At 43.5% G+C, this 22173-nt stretch overlaps 1 protein-coding gene across 4 annotated transcripts in view; it reads right to left on the bottom strand.

Moving 5' to 3' along the window:
• LOC120896827 (protein vein-like) overlaps positions 1-22173 on the bottom strand; it is a 108723-nt gene that overhangs the window by 82764 nt on the left and 3786 nt on the right. The window lies entirely within an intron of this gene.

Raw genomic sequence — 22173 nt, 5'->3', positions numbered from 1 at the left:
CTTTGTAAATGGTTGCTCAAGTTTTTTTTATTTTTTTTACATTTTTATTTTTATTTTATTGCGATTTTTTTTGTAGTCTTTTTAATTACACATTAATGTTTTCAAGATGGATTTATCAATTTTTTATTTAGTTCAATTTATTCTTTTATTTTTCGTTTTTAACATTCGTCTTTCTTTTCATTTTCTTTTCAGCGTCTTTTTTACATTCTTCTTTATTGTTTTATTGTTTTATTGATGTTTATTTATTTTAATGACGTTTATTTAATTTCAATTGATATTTTTACATTTTTGACATATTTTTCGTATTTTTTGTGTATCATTCACCATCGAATGAGTGTAAAATTACTATCCATATTTACCTTTCAATTAAAGCACATACACTACATTAAATCACCCTTCTCCTGGCAGCTAATTGTATCGCCCGGATCAGTCTTCGATTAGATCAGTGCCATATGAGTAAACTTTCCCTTCTTCGCTGGTCACAGTGAGTGCAGCACAGTTTCTGCCGTATTGACATTACCGCTGTTTGCTGCCAGAATTAACATCTTCTCCTGCATCGCAACAACCAACCCAGCGGCTCTCGATCGGTGTTGTAAGCAACCTGTTCAGCGCTCGGCAAGCCTTTGTGCAAACAGTGAGCACATTGTCGAGATAAATGCGGTCCCCTCGCGCTTGCCACCACACTCTATTAGCCGTCAATCATGCTCGCCTCAGCCCGGCACACAAGCCAGATCCTATTAGCACTTCATATTTTCCCGCTCGGCACAGCACACCAAATGGGGTTAACGTATCCCTCTCTCCCTTTTCTATGTTTCATCCTTCATCGCCCATCGCCACGACGTTTATCATCCGCACACCGTGGAATATCTTCGGCCAAGCATTGAAATTTTCATTCGCTAAATGCTTCCGCTTATCTTACCACCCCCTTCTCGCGCTGTTCGCTCCTCCCGGATCTAAACGCTTTCCCGGAAAATTGCCCTCCAAGTGAACCGTTTTGTGCAAATATTGACATTGGCGGGGCGCCACCATTTCGGCGTTTGTGTTGCTTTTTTTTGTTGCTCGCTGGTACAGAGTATGTGCGAATTAACACAACAGAGAAGGAAATCGGTATACAAAGAAAAAAAGGCAGCAAGATGGGGAAAAGAAACGTTTCCCTGCTCACCATGTGTGTGTATGTATGTCGGGGGCTGCCAATTTTCCTGATGGAGAATATGCTTTCTTGTTTACCATTTGGTGCGATAAAAACCAATGCCGCCGCGCTACCAGCGCTCTTCCCTTTCGTTCCGCAGACGTAGCAAAATGTCCGCTTGACACACACGCACACACCATACCGTCACGCTGCCTCCCCGTACTCCTCTCCCTTGACCCATCCATGCGTTTGATGGCAGATTTCATATATCAAAATTATAGTTTATCATATGTGTGGTCGGGCGGGCGGGTTTGTCATGCCAAAATCTGTGCATGCTGCCCCATTGCCGGCCTCGATGACAACGAGCCCTTCCTCCCGGTTCGATAGTGTCGATGAACGATGGTGCACTTAAAATTATTAAAAACCGAATTTCAATTTCCAAATCGATGCAAACCGCGCGCCGTCCGAGTGAGTTGCAAACGGATGGTGCCTTGTTGCCAACAGCTTCTGTCGGTTTTTCGAGCGGTTTTGCAAACGTATGTGACGTGAGGATCGATGCCATTGTCGGACACTGTCGGAAGTCTCTGCTTGTCGTCTGCTGGTTTGCATTGGCGGTGTCACTTGACGACATATGTCGTCTCGGGGGCTTTGGTTTTTGGCATCGGCTCGTGCAGCGTGTTGCTTTTTTTCTTTTCTTACACACATCCCTGTACGGATGGTTATTGGGTTGGCTCCGTCTGTTTTGGTTGTGGGTACCAGATTTTCCACTCGAACAGCTTTTGTTTTGACACATTTAAATGCTGTTTGCTTTTTGGATTTAAGTTGAAAATTAAACGCAGGAAAAGCATTCAGCTATGATTTGTATATCGTTGGTTTGCTCATTGTGCCGTTTCTCTAAGATATTTGTGATTATCTATGCGCCTAAATATATGCACTTTATGATATTTATTAAAAAATCGTAGCTAAGGGTTTTCCACTTTTAGTATTTCTTTTTGATTTTCTACAGCAAATTATCCAAATAAGGCTGTCGCACTGAAATCATCATTGATCCTGCTTAACTAGCAAGAATAGTGCCAATGACAAAAATAAAGGCGTTGACAGCCTTGCCAAGCGCCTAAAGGTAGACAATATGGCAATAAAATACATTTTTATACCAATTGTGATCCAAAATTATCACATTATTCATTTTAATTGTTGCTAATATTCCCTTGATGGACTTTTTCCTACATAATAGCCACAAACAAAAAGCAAAAGTTTATTAGGTTGAAACAAACTCGTTGACAAAAGCACTGGAAACAAACACGTCGCACATCACTGCGACAGATTTTCACTCACATCATGAACGATGACACATTTTCACATCACTTTTTCGTTCTTGCTGGCCCATAAAACATGGAGCATTTTCGTTTTTCCTTCATCAGCTTTTATATGCTCTGGGTTGCCTTTACTCCCTACCCCTCTGCCAACACAACAGTGTCCGTGTATCAAAAGACGCTGAAAAATTCCTTTGTTTACTCAAACAATCATCCATAGCTCATCCATCCCGTTCAATCATCCATCCCGTTCAAGTGAATCTTCCGCTGGGAAAGAAGTATCATATCGAAAGCAACAATTGTCCTGCCCAACGTTTCGGCGTTCGTCGCCCGAGGGGAAAGCAGAAGCGTAACTCATCGGCCTTATCCCCCCGACAACCGGTCCTCCGGTACGGTGGCAGATTTATTAAGTAAAGTTTTCCCAACAACGAGCAGATTATGCTAGGAGGACCCTTGTAACTTTTCGAGTCTTTATCATTTCACCGCCTCCCAAATTCAGTGCTGCTTCTCCTCCATAATACCCACCACTGTGCACATCTACACAACTCAAACTTATACAGTGCTGCGCACTGACCCTTTAGCAACCGTGAAACCACCACCGGGAGCCGTTCAAATCAACCACCCGGGAAAATGACGAATTTTCCCCGACGGCCGAAACCGACCGGCCACTCCACTGGGGGATTTATGAAAATCCCGTTCGTCGCCACACACCCAAAACGGTGTGGAACATCTCTTGGAGGGTGCACAAACTTCATTTCCTCCACCGGCCAGCGTGATGTGTTTGCGTTTCTAATTAACAAATTAAATCACTGCGGATGCGTACGGGTGACAGCGACTGGACCGGGCCGAGTCTGACGTTGCCAGTGTGTGTGTGTGTGTGTGGTGAGATGGCCCGCACTTCAAGTGCGCACCAGCTCCCGTGGATGGGAACCGCAGGTTGGGAAACAAAGTTTGTTTTTCCCGGACAGTTGTTTCCGGTAGGCAGCAGCAACAGCAGCATAAGCCTCACGCAAGACCCGGTGCTCGATAAATTAAATTAAAGCTTTTAATTTATTGAACGACCAGATTAGCTGCTACTTACGGGAATTATTTAATAAATACATAAAATATGCTTCTGTTCCCAAACTCGTACAGCGAACTGGACTTGTTCATTGTTTAAGTGATTTGTTACCTTTGCATGAGTTTCAAAACCGATTAGAGGATACTAATGTTTGTGAACACTGTCCTTTGCAGCACTGCTTATAGGCGCTAGATGTGTTGTGAAATGTTAGAGGAGTAAATATAAACAGGTCATTTATAAACAAATCCTAAACCGATTTTCTAGTATATGATAAATTAAGTATTAGCTACCGTATTCGTTGAATAACGAAGCGTTTATAGCGTTTCACTTAACTGGTACTCAGTAGATTTGATACAAATAATGGTTTTATATGGTTCTCGGTCCTCGTACCACATTTTCTAAGCCGATTTCAACCTAGAGCTGAATGAAATGTTTCAAAGAACAAATGAAAAGCAACTAAAAAGTGCGCCTAAATGTATGCAAATACAAGCACAAATGATAACATCAGTCATTCCAAAGTTAAATTTGTGCTAGAAATTACATACATCTAGGCGCAATCGCTAAAAAATCAGATTAACCTGCCGCACAATTAGCTTTGGAAAATTGAAATGGTCAGCTTTGGTGTTTAAATTTGAATTGATGTTTATGAATATTTTGTTCCAAGATAACTCAAATTCTTTGTGAAAAGATAATTTTTAGCACATGAAATTGCATACATTTTCTTATCGTTCTAATATGCGTAACGTTCGCTTTGATATTGTAATTGTAACATTTTTCAGAAAGCAAATCGATGATCAAAGATCGTCATTTGAATAAATTTCTCCCGCCAGTACATATGACAGTACCAATGACATCACAGCACATTTCTACCACCGATGCCGTCTGTTCATTGTTCCCCGTTGTTGCTGGCCCACAGTACAGATACACGCGACGGGCGGGCGACAATTTCTAGCCATAAAACATAATTTAACGTTTTATTTGCATACTGTCCCCGTTTATGGGCCGCCGCACAAATGCAAGCAATAAGGTAATAAATTTTACGGTGTACGCTCTCAAATTTCACCGTACCCCCCCCCCCCCCAAAACTGTGTTTGTTTGTGTAGTGTGTTTGTGTTTGATGATATTTCTTGCCCCACTATTGCTGCTTGCTGCTGTAAGCGAAGAAAATGAGTGTGGCTACAAATTCCATTGGACGTAAAAATTCTGATGCAAATCTTTCCATGCAAGACTGTCTCGGCCAAAGACGCTGTCTCGTACAGTGCAGATTGGTTGATTTTTATTTGAGGAATAACTGCTTCATAACTTAACATAAAACTCGTGTTAAGAAAACTATTTTTTACCAACCCTCCCTAAGCTTAAGATCCAAAAAAAAACTTCACAATATATTCAAAACAAATACAATCATTTGCCGTGGTTTTGTTCGCGCAAAAAGTTTGCCCGCCAATAATTCGATACGATACGCTTCTTTATTCCAGCATCTAGCCAACGTCTTGAACGATCAGCGTCGCTAAAACTTATTGCTGCGTGTCGGAGGAAATATTTAAATTCAGACCAAAATCGTTTCCAAAATCTTTTTAACCAGATTTGCGGCGGCCAAAGAATTCTTTGCTTGCCAAAGTTTTAGCCAACCTCCCCCTTCTCACCAGTCCCAAAAATCAATCGCTACTCAACACTTCCGGTGCCAACACAGTACGGGATGGCGTTTTGGTCGATTAAAGTTTTGAAGCGCATTTTTCGCACCACCACCAAAACGAAGTTATGTTTCTGGGTCCATGTTGTATCTTGTTCCATCTTTCTGGTTCCATCTCGGCTTCGCAATTTAATAAAGCAATACTTTGCCAATGAAACCGATCAGCGAGCGAGTTTTGCGTTTGCGACGAAGGGTGAGATAGAGCAGCAACGCGCGAAATGTTATAGTTTTTCTTTTGCTTCTTTTATTCCATATTCTTCGGCTAGCGTCGTAGTGTAATTTACGGGCAATCAATAGCGAATCGACAGCCAAAACGATGAATAATGTTTTTTTTATGTTGCATCCGGGATATAACGCTTGAGAAGCTGATTCTCATTACCAATGGGTGGCGAAATTTGATTAGTGTTGCACTGTCATTTTAACGACGTGCTTGCGGAGCGGTTGGAAAACATATCCCCTTCGTGGATTGTGGCAGTGTGAATTTATGGGGTGGTTACATTTGTGTTTTTAGCTGTGTCCTTATTTAGTTTACACAAATAAAATTAAAAAAAAAAACATATAAAAATCATAGAATGTTGGCAAATGGATATGTAACCAAAAAAAACTATAATCAACTAAAAACTGGATATTGTTTTACAAATTGCATATCTTTAGGCGTTTTTTTAAGTTAAATCTAAGCCGTCATAGAGTTGGATCATTCAGCCAGAAATGCAGTTCAAATATATTTTTGATCACTATTCACCCATTCTATACACCACCTCTCCCCCCTCTCATCATCATTTCAATCACTGATTGTAATTCCCAAAACAGAATAGTATTATCGCACTCAGAAAGTCATTCGCTGCCGAACCCGGACGCCGAACCCACTTAAATCATTTCTTTGCATCACTTCCCTCACAGATGGTCACTTTTGTGTGAGGCTCTCGAGACAAGCTGAGGATACTGCTTGAGATTGAGAAACGCACCCACGCCCAACTATTAAAGCCAACTGGCTTCTTAGTATTCTTCACACACTCTACTCACACACACAGCACCGATCAATTCTCGGTTACTTTTCCATCGCTAGACGCCCGCGGCCCGTTTGCCCGGTGGGCGACAGTTTGATTAATGTCTTTTCGATTGACTTGTCCACCTCGACGCACTCAAACTGAAGCCTGTCGGCGGCGGTGGCGGCTTCAGTCCCGCGTCAAGGGTATAACTACTATTCCTTGCGCGCGCACTCACACACACATCCGTTACCCTTGGGGGGAAAAACTATTTTCATGCTGCTTGACGATGCTCCCGTTCGGCTGAAGCAATGCAGGGAACGGAATAAATCGGAACATAATTTTCCAACTCCATCACATACCGTCATCATTCGTTACTCGAATGGGAGTTCCGGCGGCAGAGTTGGCATGTAATAAGACACTGAAATTCATTGGTAAAAATAACGCCACGTTTACGGAAGGGGATAGAGTATAATGGTAGCATTCCTTTGCAAGGAGAAGAAGCACACAAACAAATACAAAAAAAAAAACAATTAAACATTTCCAATTGACAAATCGTAACGAGCAATGTGTCCCACGAGATTTGAATCTTTCTCCTATCAGTTCCAGACAACTGGAACGTGATTACTCAATCAAAGATGCCATTGGGACATAGTTGAAGGGAGGTTCTCGTCATTCTACTTTATCTTTACAGTTTCAACATAACTATGAGCGCTATGGAATGTATTTGTTTTTGACTGTTGGCTATACAAACATATAAAAGTGTTGTTTGGTATCATTAAAATGACGTAAAAAACGCTACTACGAAGGGTTTGTCAGAGGTCAATTTGTGAATTCTTAATGTCTCTTCTTATATCATCGTTTTTTAATATATTCACAGATAAAACAAGAAATCAATTTTTGTGAAATATAATTAATACTTGCAATAAAGCAACACATAGCTTAAATTAAACATTAAGAAGCAACCCTACGCCCACACTACCTCCAAAGCTGATGTTGTAAATCAATAAACCGCTGCATCGGTTCGATTGATCCCATCGATGATCCATCAATTTGCCCAAACAATCTTACTTGTATTTACAAAACACAGCCCTCATCACACATCAACAACGAGACGCTCGTGCTTCAAATAACGCCCGCTCCAGCCGAGCATCGATTACAAATCACCCACAACATGCAATCCCATACCCGCTCCCGTCGCGTGCCGTTGTTTGATCCTGTTTTCACACTTCCCAACGACCTGAAAACTACCGAAGAAAAAAAACAAAACGGCGGCGGCTATCGATTATCACACACGCTAACCGTGTGTGTGTTGCCTATTTATCGAATTACAATAAAACGGCTAATCTGTTTATCGGACCCAAACCCGACCAGACCTCGACGATCTCCCGCCGTTCGGGCGCGCGCGCGCGTTCCCAAACATAAGCCAAGGTGTCAAGCCGCGCGCATAACGCACGCATTATGTGCTGCTGGGAGCGCACACAAACCCTCCCTCGGGAGGCCCTTGTTTTGCCGTTGTTTTGAGGTCGATATTGAGACATCACTTCACGCGCGCACGGGTACGGCCGGAGCGGAGCACGCCATCATAAATTACTCAATCTGGTACTTCCGGTTGAGCTCAAGCACGTGTCCTTTTCGGCGGTGCGCAGACAAAGCGCAAAGAACTGACCCGCCGGTCCCGTCGCGGCCCCTCGATGCCCGCCCTTCGACCCCGGTTATAGGGAACGGTCACGTGCCGTCAATTTACGGTGGATTATAAACCGACACTTCCGCTGGCTGTGTGATTCGATTTGCTGCTCGTAAACCCCCGCGCACAGGACGACACCGACTGTCGGCGGCAACGCTTGGCCTGCCTGACCGTGCCGGATGATTATGCTTCATTAATATCAATAAACGGGAAGATGTGAACATCCTCGAGGTGATGATAGCGACGGTGGTGATGATGGCGGTGCTGTTTGGATTTCCCGAACGTGTGTACACACTAGTAACGGCAGAAGGAATCTTCGGTGCAAGGAAATGTCCGATGACCCTTGGACCGAACAGGCTTTGGGCACCGACCGGGGACGTACGGCATTAATATGTTCGTGCTATTATTTATGCTAATTTGATTATGCCACTACGTACACCCCCTTTACACCTCGATTACCCCCATCGTCACCCATCGCCGCCGGAAAGGGGGAATCGAAATATGGCAAAAGGAAAAGAATTGGATTAACAGTTTCAGAACAGAAGTTTCCTCCAACGATTGGTGCGAATGTGCTGCTAACTTTACAGATAAATCTCTTCCGAAACAATAACACAGAGTTTTTGTGAGTGTGTGTGTATGTTGTTCCTTTTTTAGATGCTGCTTCGTTACAGTTTCAGCAAAAAGGAAATCCTTCCCAGGATGGTGAATGGCAATGGTAGAAAAAAATCCGAAGTACTTGAATTACATACAACGAAAAAAGGAAACGGTTGCCTGCTGTGGGGGATGATGTAAGATGGTTCCGGAAGATTCGAAACGCGCACCACCGTTCTCGTCGGTCCCCATCGGTTGGCAGTGTGGTTGGGTTGCGATTGCGAGCTTCCTGGCACGCCGGATGTCACGGTACACATATACTGAAAATTCACAGTACCAAACCATCCGGTCAGCTTCCGGGATGGTGTTTTAATTATCTTACACTGGAGTAATGAAATAAAGTGATAAAAATCGTTTTTGCAGCAGAAAGTATCGGAACACTTTTCATAACGGAACACTTTCTTGAACAAATTGTGGAATGATTTAATTGCTTTATTACTGTAGGAAAGAATGGAAAGGTTAAAATACAATATTAAATAATGTAAGCGATGAAATGTAGGCTTTAAGAAACACTTTTTAAATATAATTGAAGGCTTCCTTCGATGAGAAAACATTAAACAGGAATTTTAAAAACTAATAACGAATATTGATGTAAACAATGATGTATTCAACTAGAATGTATATGCTAAATAAATAATTAAAAGTACAAACCAACACTTCAGTACTGACATGCTGCTTGACAGATTAACAGTAGTAATAGTAGAAATGTGCAGATAAACTGCAATAGTTTCAGCGTAACTACACAACGTAACTTTCACCTCTATGACATTTCGAGAGTCTCATGATGTCCAGTCACAACCCCGGCTGTCGATTGTGTTGAACAAAACACACAATTGAATTAAAATTGAATTAAGAAATTTAAGCGTTTCGATAAGTTTAAAAGTATAATTGGTGCCGTGACCAGGATCATATTGCTATTGCAGGAATGTTTCAGCTATTCAACCAGATCGCGGGCCTCGACCGGCAGTTCGATGAACGTTTGATTGACTTTTTGAAGCTTTGAAACTGTCCAACACGCATAAAAATGTTTAAAAAAAACTCAAGTCTTCTTGGTGATCATGCTGAATGTTGTACTTTCGTTGATAATAATTACCGGACTGGTTACGTTGATTTTCAATAGATGAGGAGAGTTTATTTTGCCTGTTACACTAAGAGTAAGTTACGTTTATACTTATAACATTATCGATTGAGTCGAACGCTCCATCTTAACGAATAATCTCTGTGTTTTACTCAACCACGTTATCATGCAATTGAAAAATTTGATTTAAACATAAATAAATGAACAGACAAATAGAAGACGAATATCCTCATTAGACTAATTAAGTTTTTATATGAAAAAATAACTAAAGTAATATTTAATATTTTTAGCACATGTTTTAAACTAATCATTACCAACAAGCTTTTCCGAAAATGCAAAACCGAGTGTATATTGAGTTGGATTTCTTGCTCCGTTGTTTAAAAGGACAAACGTTGCGTTTCCTACTATCAAACACATTTTACATACTTGCCCAGCAATAGCGTTCTCGCCCATTGTACGCGCAACCACACGGCGGAAACCAGCCGATGCCGACTTCTGGTGCTGTGTCCCGTACGGAAGTTGGCCGCTTGCATCCTTTACATTATTATTTAAATGTCTATTCCACCATACCAGTGGCTCACTAGCGGCCTATTCTGCTACTGCTAGCGATGAGAGCGTCCGGTGAGAGTAGTACGGCGAAAGCTTCTGCCCCCTCCAGCAGCTTGAACCATAACCGAGTCGCCAAGCAACGGCGAGACTCGGGCAAACTGGCCCCAAATGTAAAACCGGCAAAGAAGAGCGGATCGGATAAATTTGCCGGAAAACTCTCCACCGCTCGATGTCGTGTGTGTGTCTGTGTGTGCGCCATTTTCCACCCATAACAATGAGAGCCGCACGGAAAACATTTTCAATTTAATTTTGCTACACAAATGTATTACCAGCCAACACAGCCAGTGATAATGGGGCCCGGAACGGATGGGCGCACAATGCGAAGCAACATGCATTGCAAATGCTCGAACCACAGCTCACCCCACCGCCATCAACCCATGGACCCGTCTCACGACCAGTGCTACCAGTTCCCGTTCCGTACACACACGCTGCTTCCTTCCCGGTCCATATTGTCGCCTGGGTCGGTATCTCGCGGGCAACGGTAAAACAAGTGGCAACGGACTGCGGTGTATGATTTATGAGCCCTCGGTCGGCTGTACCGAACCTGACGTACCCAGCCAGAGGCCTGCTTTCGTTTGTGCGCCCAGTGCCTGCACGCGTACCGGCACACTGATATCGAACGGATAAGGTCAAAGGGATGTCCCGGGCTCTGGGCGAGGGAGTGGACGAGGATTAAAATTTGAATGAGGATTACTATCAATGTCTCCGCGTCCTGCACTTCCGGGCAGGGCAGCCGGTTCGGAACCGGTACCAGATTTATGAAACATTCTCTAAGCTTTCTGTTCGAGAGTTTGGGCATGCTAGTTTTTCCTGACCATTGTTTTGCTGAGCTGGTGGAAAAAATGTTCCACCGAACGAGTGTAACAAATGCTGAGGATGTAGTATTTGTGCTGCTGTTGTTGTCGTAGTTAATCTGAGAGATCCTTTGGTCAGCTTAAAATTCATCTGTTACAGTTGAAGAGAAAAATGGAGTTTGGTTGAATGTATTTTCCTTTTTTGTAAATTACCCGTGGAATCAATTCGAACCTGTCGAAATTCCTCAACTAAACGTTGTTTCTGAGGATTCTTTATGGCATGGTGTTACACCGTAAATATCACTTAAAATTAGAGGTTGGTCCTCGTATAGTCTATTATTCAACATTTCCTACCACCTGCTGCATCAGTTCATACGTTATTTTGACAGCTTGAAGAGAAATATTTCAGTTTACAACAAGGGAAGTATGTTAAGTGGTGTAAAATGACACTGTCAATGTCATAAACTATTCTGGCTAAAACAAAATCCATATCAGCGTCACTTACTCAATTGTGATAATCAGAGGTGATACTCAAAACCGTTGGTGTGATCAATGACATTTTTGCGACCATCGTTGGGTCAGTCACTATGTCATGACTTTTTTTACTGTAATCAGTTCTGCAAAATGTCTGACTGACAAAGTCATGACAAATTCCGGCAGAAACAAAATCATTTCAGCGTCACGTTATGATCAGAGACGAGGCTCAAACAGTTGGTGCAACCATCACATGCTTGGTGACGTTGTGTGCAACCAACTCTTGTTCAGTCACTTGGTTGTGACATTTTTTTGTTCTACAATACTGATGGTTAAAGTGTAAGAAACATCATGAAATGTCCAGTTTTAACTACAATAACGGAGACACATAAAGTATCATGGATGAAGAATGCAACCTATGAATGCAATCAATTATCAAAACGTTTGCATCTTCAAGGTACACTGGCATAGATACGGGGTAGTGGAACGTTCTAATAATGTGTGCTTATTTTATATAAATCAAGCAAGCCTTACACCAAAAGAACTAATATTTAGCAGAACAATAATTTTGAACATAAAAAAGTTATTGTTACGATTATTTGTATGATGTTTTGGATGAATGTGATTATTTTGTTTTTGTTGAAAAGATATTCCTACCAAATGTGATTCAAATATTGAAGTACCTTAGCTTAAACAAAACATCCATCGTGCAACAGAAGTACTCGAGCTTCAACAGAATCATCCACATCTACATACGTAAGCAAGTTTTTCATCCAACCAAAGCAAGTTTTTCTGAGTTTTACTCAATCACTGCCCATGGATGGGTCTCCCACCATAATGTCTATTTGATAGCAGACCCGCAAGGCAAACCCATTATTACCCGTCCAAAAATAAGACAAACTGCAGTTTTCATAGCAGCAGCAACCGACAAAAAACAAACAAACAGAAGCCCGCACAAAACAAGAAACATACATTCAGAAACATACTGACCAGCGGATGGTATGAAATCCATCCTTTTTATGCTAATACAGCCGGGGGCATGGTGGGCAAGTCCTCCCCGGGCCGCATAGTTCAATTATTATTCATTCGCTTGATTTCGGCCCTTGCTCGGGCAGGGACAGTCATGGACGCGCGACTCGCACGGAACGGTTCTTCTCCACTGCCCCGGACCCAAAGCCTGCGGCCGGGAAAGCCCAACCCAGCACCAGCACCAGCAAACCGCACTGTAGCGCATAAAGTTATGTAAATAACAATATGATTCTCGCCACGGTGCTGCCATCACGATCGTGCGGTTGCCCATGCTCGCCCAACGCCAGTGCGAGAGATGGAGGTTTAATCATGCACAAAGAGGAACACTCCCGAACTCCGAATGGGGGAGGCTCCGGAAAATGCGTTTTCTTCTATGTACTACGGTCGGGAAAATATAATGGGCGGAGCTTAGCACAGCACCAGGATGATAACAAGGGCACGGAAAAAGGGACGACGCCACGGTGAAGCGCACGGTTTGATAACACACAGGCGCACTCGCTGCTCTTACGCAACACACCAACACCACTAAAAAGCCTGTGTGAGGTATGGGCGATGTGGCAGGAACCGAACCGCTTCCACCGCTTCATCGGGCTGGCAGGGGGACGCAGCGTACAATTTAACGTGTCCATATTTGCACGCTCACAGCCACAGCAACTCAGCAACAGCAGAAGCATATCGAATAGCATAAGTTGCGGGAAAATATTGGCGAAACGCTGCGGCCAAGATCGAGCCGCACACACAAAAAAGCGCACTCACACTCTCGCGCGCGCGAGAGGACCATAATAGCAACGCTCGTCGCAAGGGCGGGGGGGGGGAGGTCCCTCCCGGGGAGGGATGGAAAATATAAGGGCGGAGGCAGTTTTATGTCATGTTTCATATTTTTCGCTCACCCAGACACAAAGGGACCTCATCTCCCAGGCACAGCGAGCTGAAGTAGGGGAGTTTTTCTCGATCGCTATGGAAATTCGAGCTGCTCCACAGACGCCACCTACATGAAGATGGCTTTTTTGTCGGTTGCTTTTTATTATTAGGGTGGCCGGGTGGGGGAAAGGTTTTCGACACATTTTACTGGGTGGTTGCACAGACTTTCGGGCAGAGCTTGTGCTTTTTTGTGCTGCTCCATGAGCATGGCCGTCCCAGGATCGTTTGCATTGCAGGGGAATGTGTAAGAAACAGACGGAAGAAATCATGACGGGGTGGAAATGAAAGGGCTTCAAACGCTCGGAACTCACGGAACCGTTTGCGGTTGCTTGCGGTGGGTGTTATTATTTTTTACGACGGTTTATGGAAATTGAGAATATTGCGGTGTGATGTTATTTCTTGTGCCAGTTTGTCTTGTCTTTTTTTTTTCGTTCAGCTCGCTGCAAATCCTTTGAAGGGATGATATGGCCAGAAACACCGAGAGTTCATACATAAAACCGGGTCAAGCTGGAAACGATCTCGCCCCTTCGTTAGGGAACTGGAAGGATGCTAGATGTGTATCAGTTTTTTTTTTGTTTAAATCTTTAGATTAATGTCAGACCAGAAGCGAATATGGTAAAAGGAGAGGAATAATTTTCGAATTCATTCTACAACTCCGTTCGTGTACTGAGCACATTGAAATCATTATTCCAAATAAGCACTATTTAGTATACATTTAGGCGCAATACACTTCACGTGAAGACACTTAAACACTTTTATTTGCACGAACTGTATCGACTTTGATTTAATAGTTATTTGTTGCAATTGTTGCAATAAAGTGCCACCAAAAATTGCCCCTACATTTAGATTTTGTTTCTAGCAATTTACACGCCAAAAGCAAGCAAATTTACAATTGTTTAAGTTGTGGAATGATTGTTTTCCTATAACTACAAAACAAATCCACAACTAAATAAATGAGAACTATTTACCTGATGCTGGAGCGACTCTTAAAACCAAATTTGCTTGTTTTTGGCTCTGCTATACATAGTGTAAATTGTCTCCATCATAACTGCCGAATGCAAATTGATCTTATGTACGATAAAAAATATCCTGCACCTCAACACCACACGTACTCGCATGTGATACACTTTGCAAAAGTTGATCTTTATGACCCGTTCAGATTTTCTCCCCGTAGTCGTACAATAAACTTGGCCTACCTCTTGGCAACCTTTAGCAAGAAATCGATCATACAATACGGTCGGCTGCCAGCTGCTAGTGCTGCTGCTGCTGCTGGAAACAAAAACCAGACAAGAAATGACACCCGCTCCGTATGCCCTGCCGAATGCATTTCCATACATTTAAAAGCTGCCCGTTGGACAGGGGTGGCCTAAGGTAAGACGACCCACTTCCCTTTCTTATCAGCCTGCAAAAAGGACCAACTTTTCGATGCAGTTTTCCCTGTGCCGCACCCTAAGAAAGCCGGGCCCGCTCATATACACTACCGCTCGAGCATATTTCTTTCTCCATTTTCTCCATGCCGATGCGGAGTAAAATCTGTTCCCGCTGTTTTTGTGTTTGGAACTTTTGCCTGTGGTCATTTAAATATCAAAACAAACGGGCCCCATAAATAAGTGTGTGTGTGTGTGTGTGCTCTGTGTACACGGCAGGTCCTGTGCGGCTGAGCATATTGTTTTGCGTTGCGCATAGGTTTTCTGTTTACAGTTTCTGTCTCACTCGCTCTCTCTCTTTTTTGTGTTGCTTTTTGTTCTAGTCCATTGTGGGTCCAGTTTGTATTTTCCACAGCCAGCCCTGGAATGTCTCTCTACCCTGCCTCCTCTGGTCTATATTTGTACAGTGCTCATTATTTTCCCTTCTCTACTACCGCACACATACACACTCACACGTACGGTGAAATGGGGGAAATGCTCACAGCATACGCAGCACAGAGCAGAATGCAGCAAATTTATGTGCATAATCAGACGGACTGTGTCAGTGCAGTTGGAGCAGTATGGCTCCACTTCCACAGTCCACAGAGGTTTTTCCCGGGCCTAATGGAGGTCCATTCGTTTTTCCGCCGTGCATATGCATTCCGCACATTCCGGAATGCAGCCATATGGGATGAACAGAGTCTTTTTTTTTTTTGCCTTAGCTATTTGAATGTTCCATTCGCATTAAATGCATGCTTAATTTTATCGCTCGCTTTCAGCATGTGCAATCTATTATCTATTGCAGCAATTTAGGCGCAGCGTTAGTTATATTCATCTTTAATTCACTATAGGAAAAAAAATATATCGATAGCACGATAGCATTTTTCGTGTAATCAGCAGTACAAACATAGGTACAACTTTAAACAGATTTACTTACAACATATTCAATTACATATCAAGAGTTAATTTTTCTATGCAGCGCCTAAAGGTATACAAGATATTTACATTTTGCCTTTTTGTAACGACAGTACGCCTAAAAGCAGTCAAACAGAAGAATCAATAAGTAAAATTTCCTTTTACCTGCGTCCTTTTTGTGTCATTTTTGTATAACTTTAAAACGCTCGATAATATTCCAAAGAAATCAAATGCACCCTCAATTCTGATACTTGTCGAAAATGTTGTCCAATTTTCAGATTCATCCAACTCGCATAAGCTCACTCTTGTTCCTAGCTCATTAACGTATGCTTCTAGCACCACCATCGCCACCAATCCAATTCTAAAACCGGCGAGACCAACATTATGTTAGCATTTTTATGCTCTGCTTATCAGGTTTCCCCCCTCCCCTCCCCTTCCAACGCGCATTTCCCTTCCATACACGCCCGTCGCGACAAGTGAAAAACACACGCACGCACACGCACTGGACCCTAGATCGCAGGACGAACAGCTTGCTCTCCCGGGATGGTGCATATAACCCGTGTAACCCCTGTCTGTCCTGTGTTTGGCACATTGTTTGCGATTATCCCCGAACGCACAGCATCTCATTTAGCAAACAATAGCGCACCGAAATATGCTGACATATGTGCACCGTAGACAGCGAAAGAGCACGAGAGAGGGACAGAGTACCCTGGGACAAGAGGTAAACAGAAAAAAGAACACACCCAGGACACTCTCTCGCCCTCCGGACGTACCCGCCAGCAGTACAGAAAAACCAGAGAGTGAGAGAGAGAAGGAGAAAGGTTATCATTGTAGGGGTTTTGTGCAAATCTACCAGCAAGGACGCTTGAGAGGGACCGCCTGGTGACCCCGCGCGAAGGGTATGAAACGATCCGGAATGGCTAAGCGGAGGGATGCTGCCACATGCAGGTTGATTTTGAGTTAGATTTTTATAGCATTGTAATAAACTCACGGCGGCAACACTCATGATGGTTGTACCACCATCGCCTTCCCCACCCCCTGGAACGATGATTACTGTTATTACTGCTTTTAAGGGTGGCATATGGTGCCGAAACCGCGGCGCTACATTAAAAGGATCTCTTCATCAGCGCGCGCCCGGTGTCTTGGCCGGAGGGGAAATGTGAAACGGCCCTACCGAGGGGACATCTACGGAGAGGTGAAATCGGAACCACCGGCAACATGATGATGAGAATGATGACCCGTGGGCATAGCGTCGAAGATCGTCGGTGTGGATTGTAAAGTTACTGGAATTTTGTTGTACTTTGCAATTCCATTTCGGTAAAAAGCTTGAGTTGAGATCAATTTCGGATTTTGTTGAGAAAGAAATGAAGTTATCACATACAAATTTAACTCCAGTTATCATCTCTGTCCAAAGAGCTATTCCCAACACTTATCTAACTTATCCTCATAGCTCTCGTTAAGCCCGCACCGACGACCGATTGACAGAGAGGTGCACTGTTTGAACACTTGTTACTCATGCAATCGCCTTGCGACTATCCCGCCAGGTCCTCTCTTAGCCTTAGCAAGCAAGTGCCGGCCGCCCCTTTCGGAACATCCCGCCTAGCTCAAAAGACCGCCATAATGATGAAGTCATACCAGTATGAAGAGCGCCTGAAGGAAACCCGTGTACCGCACACCATCATCTGTCACATTTCATTACGCTGTGTCGGCGTAAACGCTAAGGGCGAGCAGGGGGTGGTGGTATCGCTTCAAGGCAACATATTTTTTCCACCACCGACGACTGCCGCCTGACGGGACGAGAGGTCATCCTGCCGTTACCAATGCGATCGGTCCCGGCGGGATTCTTCGCGTTTCCCCCTCCCGACGTAAGGTGGGATATGTTTGTTAATTGGTTTTATACGATTGCGACAATCGTAAAGTGTGTGTGTGTGTGTGGCTGTGCGGTTTTCGGAAAACATATTCGCAAGCAACTAGTAAACGAGCGCTGAAACAAGGAGTAGTGCGTGGAGCGTCAAGGGACTGGTTTAAATGTCACGGCAGGGACAGGATATCAATCATAGACAAGGGATTTGCCTAAAACGATGTTCCAGTTATGTCTAGCGATGTGTGGAGAGCGTAAACTTCCTGTCAAAAGATCATAGGGTTGTTTTCAGCCATACAACCAGTTTATGACGTCCCTAATATAAAGGAAATATTCAATATTCAGAAATATGAAATACACAAATATTAATTCCAAATTTGGATTCCTGTAAAATTAATGCAATCTGTGCAAGCGAACAGAGACAGTGAGAAGTTGTATAGCCTGATAACCAAGCTAGAAGACGTGTTTAATCGCATGCTTCCAACAAACACGAAGAGCTTGAAAAATAGCTCTGAAAGAGTTAAGTATAGAGAAGGCACCACTATCGGAAAAGAACGAACGCCGCTAAAGCTACCAGCGTACGTTAGGTGAGAAATCGCCAACGCCCCAGCAGAAGCCGTTGGCCCGGAATAGCAAGATAGCAGCAGCAAGCTCCAAACACTCCAAAACTCGCCACCAACGCACAGACACAGGTAAATCGTTAAACTTAAAAATCGATCGCCTGAACGTGAGCTCTAACAAAGGTGCTCGAAATCTCGGCAAGGTGCGACGATACCCTGGAGCGCCTCTGTTACACAGTATCCTACTTGAAAACATCGTCTTTTACCAGTGCAGATGGGGACATTCGGTGGAAATAATTTGGGACCCCCCGGAGAACTGGAAAAACCCCTTTTGGAATGCCCCACCCATTCGCCAAGCTCGTTGTTCGTGGTCGCAAAATTCAATCAGAAAATGTTTTACAGATTTCTACGCGTCCTGCTCCTTCTTCTCCCCGGCAGAGGAACATTCTGGTTCTCTTATCTGTTGCCTCACGGCTGACTTAACTCGCTTCATTGTTTAACGCTGTGAAATATCGAAATAATATTTTCTCCCCCAACAGTGCGCGCACCTACAACCCTATCCCAGCCGTTTTCGGGGTGATGGTAGTGTTGGGTAGATGCAAGGCAAGGAATAGTAACTCTTTCGGTAGTGGGCCGGAACGGAATATGGCTCGATTGGAATCGAAATTTTTGCGTCGAACGGTAAAAGAGAAGGGTAAGTAGCAGAGTAGCATGTAAAAGAGGGCTGTGTTAATCGTTGGATGTAGACACAACTTAACGACAGTCGTGTGGTATGGACTCGATTAGTCAGAAGCTATATAGTGGTTTGGCTGATGCTCTATACCTTCCAAAAATACTTAGTTATGTGTTGGAAAATACGGGGACGTTTAAGGTCAAAATGAGGATTTCATATATCATATTCATCTTTTCTGGCTGTTTTAAAGTATACTTCTCTTCTTCTTATTTGTTTTATCTTGGTATATTAATTAAGTCTCTCTAGACTCATTTATTACTACGTATCCGAGGAGTATTCATAGTCGTCGCTTCGGAGAGACGACGGTCGTGACGGGAATCAATTCAGTCCGGCTTTGTGGAAGACCAGCGCGTGTATTGAATAGACCACCGGGCAGCTAACGCTCAATGACACTAATTTCCTATAAGAAGCGTAATGCTTTTTACTGCGACTTTATACATTTCAACGCAATTGTATCAAATCGTCACACTAACCGAGTAAACTATTATTAATTCTGAGACCAAAATGACTTCCCCCTCTTGCACCTTTCTCATCCTTAACCGAAAGCAAGAAAAGCTAACCTTCCTAAAAACCAACGGCCCTGCCTGCCGGCACGTTTGCACGATTGATAAGAGCTGTAAAACCCGGCCAACGGTACCACGCTCATTAGCATAATTTGATCGTAATCCGGCAAAACAGCATCGGGTGATTTTTACACTTTCTGTCCTACCCCCTCTCCCTACCTTGTGGCAAACCCTTGTCACCTTGCCACCGAAAGGAAACGCGTCTCCTGTGTTTCGTGCAAATTGATAAAACCCTCGTAAATCACGAGCATCCCGAACACGGGCAAAAGGCTCCGGTTGATAAGAATCGTTTACGACCAGAAAGCTCACAAGGGTAGGCGCAATCGTCGTCCTTTCGCCACAAACGGGCGCCGCAGAACGATCGACAAGCAGCAGGTTATGCAGATTTCTGTAGCTACTCTCTCTCTCCCATCACCTTCTGGGGGAAAATTTCTCACCGTGGAATCTTTTTCACGAGCATGAAACCGAATCAGCAGAACGTGACGTCGAGCTGTGTAACACAACCACCCGCCGCAAGTTCGTTTTCAGAGTTCAGAACGCACACACACAATGTGAGACTACTTGGTGGTGGTTGTTCCTTCCCTTCTCACTGGTTGCAGACAGCAAAAACATCAAACCTCACCTTAAATGGGATCATTTTACGCTACTCAAAAATCACTTTGAAGCTACCGAAAACCTCGGGAACGGTTTGGCAGGGAACGGGGAAGGCCACGCGAAAGCACACTTGCGAAACCGCGTAAACGAAGAACATGGGGCCGCGGCGGTTCAGCTCGCGCTCTACGGGTACGTATGTACGTCATAATTTATTATGCTAATTTCCCACCGAATACAAATGACTGCTCTTTTATCAACTGGTGCTTATCTGCGCACCGCGGAGTTAATTCTTCTTTCCCGCCTGTTGGGTACGGGGTGACGCACGTTGACGTTGGGATGGTGGTGGTGTTTGCTGCTATTGTTCCAACGCTGTTTGTGCTACAAATTGAGCCCACTTTTTCTCGTCTTTCTTCTGTGTAATCAGTACCGATGCTCGATTCGATTCGTTTTGGGGTAGAGGAAAAGGTTGGTTTTTTTAAACTAGAATTTGCCTTTCTTTTGTTGTGTCTTTTTATTTTTAACGATTTATCATTCCAAGTGTTCATCGTTAGAGGTTTTAAATTAGATTTTTTTACTTTTATTTAATGTGCACATTTCATATTTTCTTAAATCCAGTTTGATCATCTGGTATAGTTGTGCAAACTCTCTAAAATTTTGATAATTTTTTAAAGCATCTAAGCGCATCTCGACAAAAAATAAATTAACAAAAAATATATTTGAAAACCCTATTTCTTAAGACATTTAATAATACAGAAAAAACAAAGCAATATTACAACATAAGATTGTGTATTTGCAATTGTTTTATCTCCTTCTGTTCCGTTCTTGTTTAAATAATTTAAACAATTACCACCCGACGGTGCCCGGAAGGGCCCCATTAAGCGACAAACCAAAAACACAAAAATATGCAAAACACTTTCCCAACTCCGGCTCAGCACAGCGACTGTTCAAAAATTAAACATTTACATTTCTCCGACAGAAACAACCTTTTGTGTGCGAGACACTAAAACCAGCAACATTACTACACACAGCCCTACTACCCGACCCGACACACTCTCTCTTCCTCCACGATGAAGTCCTTACGCGAAGAAGTTTTTCCACAGCCGGGAGGGGGGGGGGGAGAGCTGTGGGGCAAAGTTCCCCCCCCCAGGAGCGAAATTGAGAGATCGCTATCGTTAGCGGCGGGTGTGTATCGCGCGCGCATCACCGCAAACGCGTTCGCGGCCCTCGGGTTGGAAATTTAATTTGTAATCAACTCCTCAAATGATGCCGAACTGGGAAAATGGGAAATCACTGTCGTCGGCTGTTTGTCTTCGCCTGGGTGTCGCGAGCGGGTAGAGTCGCTTGTTGTTTGCCGCTCGATGAGCCTCGCGGGAGAATGTTTCGTCCCAGCAGCACAGTAGGAAGAACTCATTACGGTTATATGATTATGGCAACAATAAAAGCGGCATCATATTTTCCGCGCCGAGCGCCAAACTCGCGCTTTTTTTTTGGGTGGGGTGGTGGGTTATTGTTTTTCCTCCGTCAGGGAAATGAGCAATTTCCGATTGCTGTCTTCTGTGGCAGTGGCTAAATCGTGGGCCCGTGGCTGCGTGAAAATGTTTGACAAAACCACACAACAATCCATCGGTTGGTGTTTGCGTCGGCTGTAAAGCCATTAGAATGACCGTAGATTGCCGATGAGTTTTCATAGGAAAATTGCTTTATGGCAGCGCGTAATGGCTAGGGCGGAAGGTACACCATTTTTGGGTGGTTTTGAATTTCACTGCCCGATAGCAATCGCTCGCGGATTGGATGATGCTTGTAGGATGATTAATAGAATGAGTGCTACATTTGATTGTCTTTTTTTGTGTTGTAGTACTAGCTTCTTTGTCTTTACTGTATAATTACTACATCGGGGTTAAGCACTAATTTGAACGGGTGTTTTCACTGTTAGCGTTATCTGCTTTTCGGAAATGAAGCGTTGCAATTGAGAGATTATGGAGACAGAGAAAAAAAAAGAATCATTAAGCAAGTTTTGGGTAGAGGGTTGAAGATGGTACATTGACCATGAAACACCATTAAATCTGAGCCATTTTGTTTTTTTTCTGTTTCCTTTCCATTTGATTTAATTCAATTTAAAA

This window comes from Anopheles arabiensis, chromosome 2 (assembly GCF_016920715.1).
Source record: "Anopheles arabiensis isolate DONGOLA chromosome 2, AaraD3, whole genome shotgun sequence".
Taxonomy (NCBI): Eukaryota; Metazoa; Arthropoda; class Insecta; order Diptera; family Culicidae; genus Anopheles; species Anopheles arabiensis.
This window is presented reverse-complemented; position numbering and strand designations above follow the sequence as displayed.